This window comes from Ranitomeya imitator, chromosome 1 (assembly GCF_032444005.1).
Source record: "Ranitomeya imitator isolate aRanImi1 chromosome 1, aRanImi1.pri, whole genome shotgun sequence".
NCBI lineage: Eukaryota > Metazoa > Chordata > Amphibia > Anura > Dendrobatidae > Ranitomeya > Ranitomeya imitator.
The window spans coordinates 106,084,642-106,098,402 of NC_091282.1; the positions used below are offsets into that span (position 1 = coordinate 106,084,642).

At 47.4% G+C, this 13,761-nt stretch overlaps 1 protein-coding gene across 2 annotated transcripts in view; it reads right to left on the minus strand.

Annotated features, from left to right (window-relative positions):
• The window catches only part of SGTB (small glutamine rich tetratricopeptide repeat co-chaperone beta), a 186,344-nt gene that overhangs the window by 80,530 nt on the left and 92,053 nt on the right, over positions 1–13,761 (minus strand). The window contains exon 1 of one of the 2 annotated variants that reach the window (XM_069749513.1): positions 8,850–8,877. The exons of the other annotated variant lie outside the window; for it this stretch is intronic. The gene's annotated coding sequence lies outside the window, so the exon portion shown is untranslated. Of the gene's footprint in view, positions 1–8,849; positions 8,878–13,761 lie in introns of those variants that run through there. 2 annotated transcript variants of the gene reach the window in all.

Genomic DNA, 13,761 nt, shown 5'->3' on the forward strand with positions numbered 1-13,761 from the left:
ATAAAAACCGGCACCAGTGTATTGTAAATCAATCGCTCTCTGAAAGTGATATATATAGGGAAATTGGGATCTGGGATTTATCTATGGAAATGGAAACCACAAATTCACACTTGTTACATAGATCTTGTTTCCGACTTTTCACAGACTCTAATTGTAGAGCTCTGATGCAGTGTGAACAGAGTCTGATGAGTCTTTAGGCTCTGTGCACACTGAAAACTAGTAAAGACCCCTATACACATCAGAGAAAAGAAGGATAAGGCACCTGGCTCGGGAAGAACCTAATATTCAATCAATAGTCCTTCCCCTACTAGATGAAAAGGTAATAACATACAATTTCACAGCAGGCTAAAAAAATGTTTAGATATTTTACATCAGCATCTTTGATTGGACCACCCCCTTATCACTGGCAGATACAGACAGAAGAGGGTCCCTGTGCGATAACAATATATGGGCCAGATTTCTCATTCTGTTCCACCATATGTTATGCATGTATGGACATCTTGGCTGTATGCTCTTGGAAGATTACATGCAATTCTGGGTGGCGATCTCAATGAGGTTTCACTGTATACATGTAAGGTGGATTCTGGGTAGTCTCTTTCCAGTTGCAATGTAAGTATTATATTGGACATGTTCTATGAGTGCATTGTTCTTTTCCACTGTATGTGTGTATATGCGGCACCCCAGGGTCCTGGTCGTCACAGTGGTATTTCTTTCCTCTCGGGGAGAGTGATGCTATGTTTGGAGGCAAAGAAGGATAACTGCATCCAGGTACCACAAACATGCAACACATTTCACACTCCAGGCCACCAGGGGGAGCTCTTGTTCCTATTTATTAGGTCACTCCCCACATTGGTAAAACTGGTCGCCTGTAGGGAAAGTTAGTCAGTTGCTGGATGAGCTCAGCTCAGTTAGTTGGTCCCTGACAGGGGTGGGATCCTGTCAGAGAACCAAGGAGAAGGACACAGAGCTGTGCATGCCCTCAGAGCTGCAGCTCCTAGAAAGAGACACACAGAAGGCAGAACTGTATTGCAGCGAGCGTGAAGGAAGTCATAGCAAAGGAGAGGATACCAGAAGGGGACCAGTCCTACACAGGCTGCCTCCTTCTGAGGCGCAGGATCCCGGTAGCCGGAACACAGAGGGAGTAAGGACCTTTAGGCTTTGCTTTCATGTTACTATCCACCCTACACCCAGGAGGCACGATGGCACCCCTTAGAGGCTGGGGCATGATAGAGTCCCTATAAACCGCCTCAAGACACCAGTCATACGGGTTTGTCCTATCCTATCCGGGGGAAAAGAAAGACATTACATCTGTGAGGACCTTATGTGAAGCCTTAGGCAGTAAGGAACTACAACACTACAGCGAAAGGGAAGGCTACTGATTTCCACCTGGACAAGGGGACTCTGGACTTGTCTCTAAACCGGCCAGACTCTGCCTGCCCTGTGATCTGGTGCCCTGGACTGTGGATGCTGAAGTCTTCAGTAAAGATAAAGAGACTGCAGCCTTGTGTCCTCGTTCTTCTCTGCGCCTCTCACCATACCACCATCTACACACCGGGAAGCCTTTGGGACATACCTCACCTGTGGGAAGGTATACCATCTAGCTGCCATAACATCACCCCAGCGGACCCCTTAAAGCAGCGTCGGTCAGCCTGACCGAATACCACAGGTGGCGCCACGAACACAAACTTTATCCCTTTAAAGACCTTTCCCTTTTACACAGACGTCCCAGGGCCACGGACCGGGTCAGCCATTGTGACATCCCCCTGTGAACCGCAAGACCCGGTACCGAGTACCCCGCTGCCCTGACGGGGCGATCTATATATGCCACTGTATTTTATTGCCAGGCTACAGCACTGCCAGAGGAAAATGATAACCTGTGAGGTTTGTGTGCTGTCACCCTATTATTGCAGCAGTTTAGGAGTTATTTAAGTCTATCTGATTTCCAAACCACCAAGACAGGCCAAGGACAGAGTATGAGTTTTGCAGCAGAAGGCCTGTGTAAGTTGCAGGGTGCTAGTCTCAATTGAAGAGGGCCTATGCCAGTTGCAGAGGGCCAGTGTCAGTTGCAAGCGGGCAGTGTCAGTTGCAGGGGACCAGTGTTTAATTTGCAGCAGAAGGCATGTGTTCGTTGCAGGGGTACAGTGTCAGTTGCAGGGGGCCTGTCTCAGTTGCAGAAGGCTTATGTCAATTGCAGAGGGCTTGTGTCAGTTGAAGGGGGACTGTATCACTTGCAGAGGAGGCCAGTGTCAGTTGCAGGAGAAGGCCTATGTCAGTTGCAGGAGGGGGCCAGTGTCAGTGGCAGGAGGGGGCCAGTGTCAGTTGCAGAGGACCCGTATCAGTTGCAGGGGGCCAGTGTCAGTTGGTGCAGAAAGGTTGTGTCATTTGCAGGGGGCCTGTGTCAGTTGCAGAAGAGGGCCTGCTTAGTGTGCAAGAGCCTTGTTACTGAGTAGTAACTAGCAGATAAGCATCAGTTTACAGAGGGGAGACTGCCCTGGGTGGAGGAGACAATCTGCATACAAAGGAGGGGAAGAAGAGACAGGCCGGATAGAAAATGTCTTTGCAAGAAAGTGATAGGAGCCTGGGAAGAAGTGTGAATGCACACTTCCTGAAGTAATCAGCTCAAAGTCTGGGTGAGCAGATCTGAGCCAGTGTGCTATGCACGTAGTGAAGAATGACACATCTATATTGAGAGTCATGGTCCGGGAGCTAGGAGATAGGCAGCGATGGGCCTCAAGGCGAGTTAGATGGTTGACGTAAAGCTGTAGGAGACAGGAACCGAGGAGATGACCTCCTTCAGACAGATGGGGCTAATAAAGTGACAAGTCCTGAATTGATTGAGACCCCCTAGAATTTAACGGGTGTGACCATGCACCTCACTGAGACCTGGAATATGAGAGCAGTGCGGCAGTGGAGGGGACATGTATGTGGAATGGAAATAACCTGGAAAGGGTGCATGGCTGTCAGGAAAAATTCCACCATCTTAAGCTCTGTAGGAGCCATCTGAGAAGGCTCATTTCAAAAGGTGAGATTGTGAAGGAGAAAATAGCTAATGAAATCAATTATTAAACCTTATATAAGTCAGTTCAGATATGGTGTAGCAAGATGGCGATTGTGTCTTTGAAGATGTCTTGGAGATCCTTGAAACTGTCCTGGAAGGAATCTTTGGAATGCAGCAGTGAAGGCACTGGAATACACCATATTTGGAAATGAAGCTTGGACTGGACTAATTACAAAGTGACTAGCTGTTCAGAAGTTGTGCGACCCCCCTATTTCCTGCTCTTAGTATATTCTTTTGTTTTTGAGAATAAAGTTCAGTTGGGCACCAACTTTGACTGAGAGAGGAGTGTGTATCTGTGTATCTGATACATTCTTTGGCCACTAAGCGCGCACTCAGCTTATATTTGGTCAGGTACAAGCTATCATATTGATCTGACTTTAAGAGATCACCCTCACAAAATCACATCATGGCACTCACATCGTGACTTCCAGTTTAGGAAAGGACAGATTCCGCCAGAGTCTGTGGGAGCCGCCATTATCGTCACCACCACCAACATGGAATGGTGTGGACTATGCTTGATGAGTAAAACCTGAGCAATGTTCAGATGGTGGCCAGACGGCCTTGGGTTTATTTTGCGCAATTGATGTTCTTGTTTTTTCCATTTGACAAAAAAATGAAGCTGCTTAGTTGAGTTGCCCACCAGGGCCGTGGGGTACTCAGTACCGGGTCCGGTCGCTCTTAAAGGGGAAGTCACGGTGGCTGTGACCCGGTCCGTGGCAATGGGACTCAATTAAAGGGGAACAGTCTTTAAAGGGGTTTTTGTATAAAGTTTGTCATGACGCCACCTGTGGTGTTCGGTCAGTGGGGACAGACGCCGCTTAAAGGAGTCCACTGGGGCGATTGTTATGAACTGGTGGTTCAGAAACACAATGGACCTGGTGGTTAAGAGCACACAAAGTGACCTGATAGTTACTAATAACATAGGACGAGCTCTGAGACGTGGGAACTCTGCTGACCGCAGTCCCTAATCCTATCACACCACACTAGAGGTAGCCGTGGAGCGCTCCTGACTAGACCCAGGCGCCTCGGGCACAGCCTGAGAAACTAGCTAGCCCTGAAGATGGAAAAATAAGCCTACCTTGCCTCAGAGAAATTCCCCAAAGGAAAAGGCAGCCCCCCACATATAATGACTGTGAGCAAAGATGAAAATACAAACACAGAGATGAAATAGATTTTAGCAAAGTGAGGCCCGACTTACTGAATAGACCGAGGATAGGAAAGATAGCTTTGCAGTCAGCACAAAAACCTACAAACAACCACGCAGAGGGCGCAAAAAGACCCTCCGCACCGACTAACGGTACGGAGGTGCTTCCTCTGCGTCCCAGAGATTCCAGCAAGCAAGACAAACCAAAATAGCAAGCTGGACAGAAAAAATAGCAAACCAAGAAACACAAGCAGAACTTAGCTTATGCAGGCCACTAGGACGATCCAGGAGAGAGCAAGACCAATACTGGAACATTGACTGGAGGCCAGGTACAAAGAACTAGGTGGAGTTAAATAGAGCAGCACCTAACGACTTAACCTCGTCACCTGAGGAAGGAAACTCAGAAGCCGCAGCCCCACTCACATCCACCAGAGGAAGCTCATAGACAGAACCAGCCGAAGTACCACTCATGACCACAGGAGGGAGCTCGACCACAGAATTCACAACAGGCGATGGTATGGCGGCTGGATGGTGACGCTTCCCACAGGTGAAGCGGGGTCCCCAGGGCACCCAAGGTGTGCAGTGATGATGGTGTATGCCAGTGAATGAGAACAGGACACAGCGTTGCAGTCTTTACCTGGTTTACTGAAGTTGTAACAGGCCTCAGTCCAGGGCACCGGCAACAGGTGCATAAGGAGTCCAGGCAGCCCGGAATCAAGTGAAATCCCTTTGGCAAGTCCCTTGCTGTCTGAAGTTTCCTAACAAGGTCCAGGTCTTTTTTCTGTCCTGGGACAGTGCCTGTATGATAGGCAGCTTGAGCCGTTCTTTCTGGGGTCTCTTCATGGTGACTCCAGGCTCCAGAATGCTGCTGTACCACAGGCTGAATACAGGCAGTATACGTATACGTATAGTCCTATGCCCTCCGGTTCTGCTATGGGGCTTGCAGCTCCCCACAGCCTCGGGCTCCCGGTACCCAGTCTCCGCGGTCTGGCTCACAGGAGGCCCACTCACAGCCTCCCTTAGCCCTGAATCTCTCCTCTGCTCCTTTCCCTTCACTGTCTGCTCCAGACTAAACTAGCTCCTCCTCCAGACCAGGATGTTTATTCAGGGAAGCTGCCCTGAAACCGGGTTTAGAGCTCCCCCTCCTGGCCTGGATTTAGAAGGTGTTGTGTGTGTGATTTACCTGCAAAAGAGATCCATCTTGTTTCCAGGCATAGCATTACCCTCCCCAAGAGGAAGGCAGCACTACTGTGGTACCCGAACTCCTGGGGTGCCACAGAGTGAAAGCTCTTTTTGTGCCAGCCGTGTAATAGTGCCAGCATTTCAAAAGATGGCATAAGTTAATCTGCCTCTGATACATTACCTGGCTGTATACGTTATATTCTTTGTAACGTCATTTGTATTCATTTATGACTGTCTAATGTCCCCTCCACCCGAAATGACCGCCTCATTCAATCCATAACATTGTAAGAGCGAAGACTCAGAACAGACTACGTAAACTAGAATTCCCTAATGGAGGGAGTGAGAGAGGACGGCGTCCAAGAGCGAGATAAAGTGATGAGAAGAGGACCCTGGAGCTGCATCTGTACAATGTTCAGGAAAGGAGGCCATTAGTAAACCCTGTTAGAAGCTTCCCTGGAGAGACTCTATGGTGTCACCGTGCCAGGTCGGGATCAATCACTGCTATTTATTTGACTACTAGCATACAACAACAAAATCACCACAATTCGCTGGGATGTAAGAATCATTGTACTTACTGTATATAGTAATATACAAAGTGCCATTTTGCAATTTAAGCTCAGTCAGGGGCGTCCACAGAAATTATAGGGGGGGGGGGATTTGCTATAAAAATTCCCTGAGAATAGGCCCTACTCCAAAATGACAGGTCAGCAAAACATATTATCTTTCTGTTATAATTAATGGTTTTATCATTTGTTTTTAACTTCAAACTTCGGTGCTGATTAATTTGATATTGAATCTGTAAAGGAGAGCCATGGGTTTTTACTGTACCTAGCCACCACTAGGGGGAGCTAACAACACAGGGAAGCTGCATAAATCTGTAGGCAGTTAGCACCACCTCGTGGTGGCACTATTGCAGTCATGTGCTTGTTCTGTATTGTAATTACACCACCATGCACAGTCACTTTCACCACCATGCACAGTCACTTTCACCACCATGCACGGTCACTTACACCACCATGCACAGTCACTTACACCACCATGCACAGTCACTTACACCACCATGCACAGTCACTTACACCACCATGCACAGTCACTTACACCACCATGCACAGTCACTTACAGCCTCAACAGTTTTTTCCCCCCATTTATTAGACATTAATATAGCCATCTCAGTGTATGGTATAGGAAAGCCCTCCTCAATCAGATAACTTGGTCAGTAAAACTGTTTTTTTGACATGAAACCTCTGTTTATAGCATAGGCAACTTACTTTTGGTTAACTGCCACGTAATGTTCCATTTTTTTGCAGTGCCCACGGCAGGGGATTTACATGTCAGCTGTGGTTCCCCTATAATAACAGATAATTGGCAAGAGTACCAAAAGCTGGATGTTCGGCCATCAGCGAGGTGCAAGGGAAGTTATCTTTAGAGGCAGTTGTTTCCTTCAGACATCATAATTGGCCACACCAAATTTATACAAGAATAGTGAAATGCTGGCAATTTGGGGGGCTTGGGATGGGGGACCTGTCAGGTTACCTTAAGCTAGTATAGATGCATTGCTACCATGTGTACTCTAATTTTTTTATTATTTTGGACAATCGCTTTAACAGTGGTGTAACTTGAAGCAATTGGACTCCAGTACAAGATCTCCAACAGGGTCCCAACTACTGTGAGTCTTAATACTTGGGTCTTCTCATATAGGCTTGTCCCGTCTAAGCTCAGGTATAATGCTCATGAGTTAGCGCTCACTGAATGCACACCAGTCCCTCTGTCAAATTACTAATTTGGAGGGGCCAGATCTTTCCACAGAAAAATAGATGCCCTAAGATACAGCCCGGGCAACTTGGACCCAGTATTTGGGGGATTTTTGATGCTTTCTTTTCTATGCCAAAACGGTGATAAGTAGGGTTTAAAGGGGGAGGGGTGTCACTAAGTATGTGTCATCATTTCGGGGATCCGACCTCACGATCCTGAGATTCATGGAGTCGCAGTATTGTAGTTCCTCTATTGTTTACCCCTGCACTTAACTGAACTGCAGGTGACAGCCCCACACTAGAGTTTTTGGGAACGTCATGACTTTAGTGTGAGATTTACAAATCCTGACTAATATATGGGCAACTGAAAATTAGACTAGACAGTGAATATACGCCAAATTTTCACAGTTACTCTTTCTGGGTGATAAATTTGGCTCATCTTTAGACTCTTTTACACCCCTCGGCTGCTATCAATGAGGTTATGCAAATTGTCTCCTCAGAAAGGAGGAGGACTAGAACTCTAGCGCCACCTATAGGAAATAACAATCCTAAAAGTATTATTAAATATTAACCATTTAACGAGCCTTGCAATATGACCTAGGATAAAAGCTAAGGCCAGAATCTCAATTTGCAGAAACGGTGTTTTGGGGTTATTGCCCCTCGTCAGTGCAAAGTTTCATTAATATTTTGGATCAGATTTTTCATCAGTGTTTGGTCAGTGTGTCCGTTTTTCCCGTCAGTATTTCATCAGTTTTTTTTCTCAATTTATTTTGTGTGAGAAACGGACAGCAATAGAATGCAACAAGGATGATATCAGTCTTTTTTTCTTACCCATAGTGATTTTATTCCGTGACTTTTTTTTTTTTTTTGTGGACACCCGGTACACAAAAATACAGACATGTGAACAGCGTGGAGAGACTATAATGGGCTGGTGTTCTATCAGTGACAAACATACAAGAAAATCTGATGTGTGAACAGGGCCTCATACTGTATTCTCACCTAGAATACTGGGGAACAGATGGAGGGACCCGAATAGTCGACCTGAACTGGCAGCCTGTACATCTCAGCATCTCGTGGGCCTGAGGCCTAAGACGTTCGGAGGCTGAGGGGCCCACAGGACAAATCCTACGACCCATTCCAATATATATATATAGATATATATATCTATATATATATATGCATCTAGATCTAGTCAGCATCCTGTGCTTCATGCACTTGGCATTCTGTACACAGCAACCCTGCAACAAATAAGTAGGACAGGGCTTTCCTGATGCCATACAATCACTTTGTGGAGAAAAATAAGCAGCATCCCCGCATAGCAGGAACATAATAGAGAGATATCCACGGAAGATGACGCGATACCCCATCCTCCTCAGCATCACATGTATGCAGTCTCATCAGCACCATGGACACTGGCATATCGGGGCGGTGAGATTACTGTGCAGGTGAGCAGTCTACATAACCACAGACAATGGGCCCTGATCTTCTGGGTAAAAGCAGTCTGGAAAGGAAAGAGTTAAAAGTGTAATATAATGAGGCTGTCCCCATGACAAATATATATATACATATATATATATATATATATAACAGTCAACATCCAGAGCATCTATAATATTTTATCACTATCATTTCCAGAGCAAATTGCTGAGCGGGCACAGTGGGCACAGCATCCCACCCATCACACGGCGGCAGCACCAGCAGCAGCATCCCTTACCGTGCTCACCTGCAGCAGCCTGTGGAGTGTGTGCAGCTGAGGAGGGAGGCGTCTCGCTGACAATCACAGCCCCTCAGTCACAATAGGTCCAGTGAGAGGAGCTCCCTCCCTGCTGATCCCCTATTAGTCACATCTGTTAACCTTTTATTTGCCATAACCCGGCAGCTCTCCATCACTTGGTGGTCCGCGATGCCCATTAATATAGATCCATCCTGTCTAGATTCCCAGGCTTTAGTAACTGCTGTACTCTCTAATAGGAAGAACAGATCACATCGTAGATGTTACTGCGTTCACGTTTTTTTTTTTTGTCGCACAGTTGTTGAAGTGACGTTCTTTTACAATCTTCGTAATAATACTCATCGTTTCTCCTTGCTTGACATGCCAGTGTAAGGAGACCTATAGGCAATGCAATTACATTAAATAAATAATTAATTATAAAAATATAAAATAATTATTAATTAAATATGCAAATTGCCTCTTCGGAGAGAAAGAGGACTTGATATTGACATTTTGTGCATTTTGTTTTTTTAAAAAGGTTGCAAATCATAAACATGGCTAAATACATTAAAATTCTTAGGACTTGCCTGCTTTGAAGAGATCAAGATAAAATGACGGATCTGGCGCAAAAAGTAGTCATAATAACACATAAATTTTATCAATCTGTCTAAAAAAGTAAAGATGATACAAAATGAACCCCCCAAAAAAGGGATGAAATAAGTGACAAATTCCCTCTTTGTGTTTCAATTCCAAAACATTTTTAAGATCTCTGTTTGCAGTGGGTGACTCTTTATATGGCTGAAATCCCTTGTGAGCATAATACTGAGAGATTGCTGTTATTCAATAGAGTCAGAGGATTTTCTGTTTTGTTTTTTATCATTATTATTTAGAAGAGAAGAATATATGAAAGCCGGGGTTTTCATTCCAAAATACAGACACCAAACAGACCCCATAATAAACAAGTCTACTTCTGTTCGCACAAAAATGCAGCAGCTCAGTTATTCTGCTTGGTTCGTCCTAAAATGGAACAGACAGACGGAGGGTCCTAATGGACAAAAGAGCACAGACCTACAAGAGAGCACAAACCTACAAGAGAGCACAGACCTACAACAGAGCGCAGACCTACAAGAGAGCACAGACCTACAACAGAGCGCAGACCTACAAAAGAGCGCAGACCTACAACAGAGCGCAGACCTACAAGAGAGCACAGACCTACAACAGAGCGCAGACCTACAACAGAGCACAGACCAACAACAGAGCGCAGACCTACAACAGAGCAAAGACCTACAAGAGAGCACAAACCTACAAGAGAGCACAGACCTACAACAGAGCGCAGACCTACAACAGAGCGCAGACCTACAAAAGAGCGCAGACCTACAACAGAGCGCAGACCTACAACAGAGCGCAGACCTACAAGAGAGCACAGACCTACAACAGAGCGCAGACCTACAACAGAGCACAGACCAACAACAGAGCGCAGACCTACAACAGAGCAAAGACCTACAACAGAGCGCAGACCTACAACAGAGCGCAGACCTACAACAGAGCGCAGACCTACAACAGAGCGCTTGCCTACAACAGAGCAAAGACCTACAACAGAGCACAGACCTACAAGAGAGCACAAACCTACAAGAGAGCACAGACCTACAACAGAGCACAGACCTACAACAGAGCGCAGACCGACAAGAGAGCACAGACCTACAACAGAGCGCAGACCTACAAAAGAGCGCAGACCTACAACAGAGCGCAGACCTACAACAGAGCGCAGACCTACAAGAGAGCACAGACCTACAACAGAGCGCAGACCTACAACAGAGCGCAGACCTACAAAAGAGCGCAGACCTACAACAGAGCACAGACCAACAACAGAGCGCAGACCTACAACAGAGCGCAGACCTACAACAGAGCGCTTGCCTACAACAGAGCAAAGACCTACAACAGAGCACAGACCTACAACAGAGCACAGACCTACAACAGAGCGCAGACCTACAACAGAGCACAGACCTACAACAGAGCACAGACCTACAACAGAGCGCTTGCCTACAACAGAGCAAAGACCTACAACAGAGCACAGACCTACAACAGAGCGCTGGCCTACAACAGAGGGCAGACCTACAACAGAGCGCAGACCTACACCAGAGCGCACAGGACTGCAACAGAGCACAGGCCTACAACAGAGTGCAGACCTACAACAGAGTACAGACCTACAACAGAGTGCAGACCTACAACAGAGCGCAGACCTACAACAGAGTGCAGACCTACAACAGAGCACACAGGACTACAACAGAGCACAGGCCTACAACAGAGAGCAGACCTACAACAGAGCGCAGACCTACAACAGAGCGCAGACCTACAACAGAGTGCAGACCTACAACAGAGCACACAGGACTACAACAGAGCGCAGGCCTACAACAGAGAGCAGACCTACAACAGAGCACAGGCCTACAACAGAGTGCAGACCTACAACAGAGCGCAGACCTACAACAGAGCACACAGGACTACAACAGAGCACAGGCCTACAACAGAGCGCAGACCTACAACAGAGCGCAGACCTACAACAGAGCGCAGACCTACAACAGAGCGCAGACCTACAACAGAGCACACAGGACTACAACAGAGCACAGGCCTACAACAGAGTGCAGACCTACAACAGAGCACAGGCCTACAACAGAGTGCAGACCTACAACAGAGCGCAGACCTACAACAGAGCGCAGACCTACAACAGAGCGCAGACCTACAACAGAGCGCAGACCTACAACAGAGCGCACAGGACTACAACAGAGCACAGGCCTACAACAGAGAGCAGACCTACAACAGAGCACAGGCCTACAACAGAGTGCAGACCTACAACAGAGCTCAGACCTACAACAGAGCGCAGATCTACAACAGAGCGCACAGGACTACAACAGAGCACAGGCCTACAACAGAGAGCAGACCTACAACAGAGCACAGCCCTACAACAGAGTGCAGACCTACAACAGAGCACAGACCTACAACAGAGCGCTGGCCTACAACAGAGGGCAGACCTACAACAGAGCGCAGACCTACAACAGAGCGCAGACCTACAACAGAGCGCAGACCTACAACAGAGCGCAGACCTACAACAGAGCGCACAGGACTACAACAGAGCACAGGCCTACAACAGAGAGCAGACCTACAACAGAGCACAGGCCTACAACAGAGTGCAGACCTACAACAGAGCTCAGACCTACAACAGAGCGCAGATCTACAACAGAGCGCACAGGACTACAACAGAGCACAGGCCTACAACAGAGAGCAGACCTACAACAGAGCACAGGCCTACAACAGAGTGCAGACCTACAACAGAGCACAGACCTACAACAGAGCGCTGGCCTACAACAGAGGGCAGACCTACAACAGAGTGCAGACCTACAACAGAGCGCACAGGACTACAACAGAGCACAGGCCTGCAACAGAGAGCAGACCTACAACAGAGCACAGGCCTACAACAGAGTGCAGACCTACAACAGAGCGCAGGCCTACAACATAGTGCAGACCTACAACAGAGCGCTGGCCTACAACAGAGGGCAGACCTACAACAGAGCGCACAGGACTACAAGACAGTACAGAACTACAACAGAGAATAGACCTACAACAGAGCGCACACCTACAACAGAGTGCAGACCTACAACAGAGCGCAGATCTACAACAGAGCGCAGGGCCACGGACCGGGTCACCATCATAACATCCCCCTGTGAACACCGGATCCAGTACCGGGTACGCCACGGCCCTGGCGGGCGACTCAACTACAACAGAGAATAGACCTACAACAGAGCACAGACCTACAACAGAGCGCAGACCTACAACAGAGCGCAGACCTACAATAGAGCGCAAACCAACAAGAGAGTGCAGAACTACAAAAGAGCACAGACCAACAAGAGAGAGCAGACCTACAACAAAACACAGACCTACAACAGAGCACAGACCTACAATAGAGCGCAAACCAACAAGAGAGTGCAGAACTACAAAAGAGCACAGACCAACAAGAGAGCGCAGACCTACAACAAAGCACAGACCTACAGCAGAGAGCAGACCTATAACAGAGCGCAGATCTACAACAGAGCGCAGACCTACAACAGAGCGCAGACCTACAAGAGAGCATAGACCTACAACAGAGCGCAGACCTACAACAGAGTGTAGACCTACAAGAGAGCGCAGACCTACAACAGAGTGCAAACCTACAACAGAGCGCACAGGACTACAAGACAGTACAGAACTACAACAGAGAATAGACCTACAACAGAGCGCAGAGCTACAACAGAGCGCAGACCTACAACAAAGCGCAGATCTACAACAGAGCACAGACCTACAACAGAGCACAGACCTACAACAGAGCGCAGACCTACAATAGAGCGCAAACCAACAAGAGAGTGCAGAACTACAAAAGAGCACAGACCAACAAGAGAGAGCAGACCTACAACAAAGCACAGACCTACAACAGAGCACAGACCTACAACAGAGCGCAGACCTACAATAGAGTGCAGACCTACAATGGAGCACAGACCTACAATAGAGCGCAAACCAACAAGAGAGTGCAGAACTACAAAAGAGCACAGACCACCAAGAGAGCGCAGACCTACAACAAAGCACAGACCTACAGCAGAGAGCAGACCTACAACAGAGCGCAGATCTACAACAGAGCGCAGACCTACAACAGAGCGCAGACTTACAACAGAGCGCAGACCTACAAGAGAGCACAGACCTACAACAGAGCGCAGACCTACAACAGAGTGTATACCTACAAGAGAGCGCATACCTACAACAGAGCGCAGACCTACAACAGAGTGCAAACCTACAACAGAGCGCACAGGACTACAAGACAGTACAGAACTACAACAGAGAATAGACCTACAACAGAGCGCAGAGCTACAACAGAGCGCAGACCTACAACAAA